This window comes from Suricata suricatta, chromosome X, assembly GCF_006229205.1.
Source record: "Suricata suricatta isolate VVHF042 chromosome X, meerkat_22Aug2017_6uvM2_HiC, whole genome shotgun sequence".
NCBI lineage: Eukaryota > Metazoa > Chordata > Mammalia > Carnivora > Herpestidae > Suricata > Suricata suricatta.
The window spans coordinates 23,127,562-23,131,033 of NC_043717.1; the positions used below are offsets into that span (position 1 = coordinate 23,127,562).

Genomic DNA, 3,472 nt, shown 5'->3' on the forward strand with positions numbered 1-3,472 from the left:
TTTTTTTAGAATATAACACTATTTTTTTAACATATGCAATTATTTTCCATCATTTACAATACAGTAGTTACAATGACACTCCAAATGGATAAGCAAAGTAAAAAATCAGAACCCCAACTTCTATTTCATGTAATTAGACTTATACAGAAATTAGAAGGTTAAGTAACAACTAGTTAATCACCTAATTTCACAGCTATCTAAAGTTAAAGCTGAAGATTTGGAAGTCTACACTCTAGGCCACACTTGGCATTATATTCACTTAGAAAAATATAGACTTTTCTCCGGTGAAGGGTTGAGAGCCGGACCGGGTGGCCAGCTGAGCTGAGAGTGGAGTAGGGTCAGGATAGACGAGGACGTGGTGACCACGCTGAAGATCCTCATCATCGGCGAGAGTGGTGTGGGCAAGTCCAGCCTGCTCTTGAGGTTCACAGATGATACTTTTGACCCAGAACTTGCAGCAACAATAGGTGTTGACTTTAAGGTGAAAACAATTTCAGTGGATGGAAATAAGGCTAAACTTGCAATTTGGGATACTGCTGGTCAAGAGACGTTCAGAACATTAACTCCCAGCTATTACAGAGGTGCACAGGGTGTTATATTCGTTTATGATGTCACAAGAAGAGACACTTTTGTTAACTTGGATAATTGGTTAAATGAATTGGAAACATACTGCACGAGAAATGACATAGTAAATATGCTAGTTGGAAATAAAGTTGATAAGGAAAATCGTGAAGTCGATAGAAATGAAGGCCTGAAATTTGCCCGAAAGCATTCTATGTTATTTATAGAGGCAAGTGCAAAAACCTGTGATGGTGTTCAGTGTGCCTTTGAGGAACTTGTTGAAAAGATCATTCAGATGCCTGGACTGTGGGAAAGTGAGAACCAGAATAAAGGAGTCAAACTGATACACAGGGAAGAAGGCCCTGGAGGAGGAGCCTGTGGTGGTTACTGCTCTATGCTATAAACTCTGGGAAACTCCATCTCTTGCATATTTGATCAGATAGTGACATCTTTCTGTATATAAACTCTTTAACTGCTATTTTAGGGACCTTGCAGTTTGCACATATTTGTTTTGTATCATGGCAGTAAATATTTGCAAGAAACCCCACTCATCGGCTTTCCCAGGTAAAATGTTATGGTAAGCATGCACTTTGCAGTCTACAGTTTTTTATGTAACATAAAATAGGTGTACTTTTATAAGTACATTTGATTTTATGATTTACATTTATCATGTGATTTTTAAAAAAATCCACCTATCTAGTATATGTTGACACAAGGTCTACTTTGGTCTCCTCTTTGCGTAAATACTCCTATCAATTACTGAATTAATTGGTATATAGAACTCCTAGAACTACTGGGAGATATTCAGGTATCATCAAACCTGGCAAATTTCCTTCAGGAATAACACAGAGCATGATTCCACAGCTTTTGTAGGATGTTTGCTGACAGATTCTCTTTTAGTACTAAGCAAAATTCTCTTTACAGGACGCAGTCCAGGCCAATTTATAATTAAATCTATTTGTTCTGATGATGCCTCTGAAATAGCATTGATATGTTAAGAAGTTTGGTCTTACTTTTACATTTTCTTCAATGAGTAGCTCAGTTGTTTAACTGGAGTTTTAATTCTGTGATATGTACATTGGGTTCTGACCCTTTGTGCAGCATTTTTAGTTCTGTGGTGTTTGGCAGAATGGCACTAAGGTTTTCCCTCATTTTGGTTTCAGAAGGATGAGGATAGTGTGTTTATGTAACTCATGTAGTACTTAACCACTTTTAAAACCTACACCTTTTTCCATAAATGTTGATGGTGTTTGTTCAGGTACCTCAATTGTAGCTCGTGTAATGTTTATGAACATCTGTATCTTATGACTTCCCTACATGGCTAGTTGATATTCAAAAACCTATTTCTGTGTTTTGAGGGTTGGGAAAAAAGAACACTAAATGACCGTTTGAGAAAGACCTATTGCTTCCAGATTTTGATGTGTGTGGGAAAATACTGTTGCAATGAAAATCTTGGTAATTTACTGTAACAAGTAGCCAATAGTCTATCAAAACCAACTTGTACAGACTAATAAATCTTGTCCACACTCTACAGTTTTCTAACCTCTTGCTATTATACATTGCATATTTTTTCACTCATCTGTTATTTAATTTACATTGATATCTGCTATTTTAAACCCCCAACTAAGTTATTTGTCCTTTCATGCAGGTTACCACAATACCCCCTCAGTAAGATTTATGATATTAATTTCTGGGTAGAAATACTAATTTGTACAGAGTTGCAAGTGATTGACTTTTTTTGGGTCACCTTTGAAATACTTGTGATAGTGGATTTATTTCAAGTTGAGTTCTTTCTGAAAGGTACACCTTCCTATAAGAGAACCTTACGTTCTACTTGGTTCACACTTCTTAGACTACATTACATGTGATTAAGGTTTTATACATTATATATGTATTTACTAAATATAAAACATTTACTCCTTTACTGTTAGAGAAAGGTAGCTAACACGTACTTAACGATTTGTTTGTGTTACATGCAAGCTGTAGATTTGTATATTTATGTAGTCTCTGTATTGACAAGACATTTATTTCTTGTTTGTTGCTTTTTGCTCCTTGAGCTATATAATAATCTTTTTGTGCATTGGATTGTCCTGTTGATTTTGGTCAAAATTTGGATACATATGAGTCACTTGCTTTTAAACACTAATTTTGTTTGATTTATATTGTAACCTTCTATAGTTTTTGAAATAAATCCAGTCTTCTTTCCCTAGAAAAAAAAAGAAAAATATAAAACAGGAAGGAGCATCAAGTGTCCTTCTCCCTTGAGCACTCAAAGCTCATAGCAGCCTATGTAGCAGTCCCAAGAGCTATCACAGAGTGTTGTATTTTAACCACTCCTTCCTCCCACCCTCTCGTACCATGGAATGAGTCATATTGGGCATGTATGTGAGTCACCCCACCTTAAAAGCCTCATTCCTTATAGCCAGTATCTCTTGTATCACTTCTGTAGTCATAGCATCTGAGCATATGCCCAGTTACAAGTCATCACATTCAGGGAAGTCCAAAGTTATGATGTCCAGGTCAGGCACTTATTATTTATTTATAGTTTGTTTTAGTTCACATGAGATTTACCAGACAGGACTCACTTTTACCATGATAATGAGGCATTATTACATATTTGATTTACCGCCTTCATAATTTACCAGATGTTCAGTGCTAGAAAGTTTATCATATATCAAATTCAAATGCAAAACATCAAAGGGTTTTGGTAACCCTTTATTCAAAAAATTAATCAGAGTGAGGTTCTTGAAAAGTAGATTTTTTTGCATTAGTTCTGTTATTTAAAGATGATAAGACTTGGGTTTGACCCCAAAAGTTGATGGCTGAGATGAGTTGGACGCAAAATCCCTGGAGCTAAAGAGATAAAGGAACTAGGGGGCCACAGTGTAAGACGGACCTTCTTTGCATATGT

General features: G+C 36.0%; 1 pseudogene; it reads left to right on the forward strand.

Moving 5' to 3' along the window:
- Positions 1 to 1,190, forward strand: part of LOC115283356 — a 62,369-nt pseudogene extending 61,179 nt beyond the window's left edge.
- Positions 1,191 to 3,472: the final 2,282 nt, after the last annotated feature.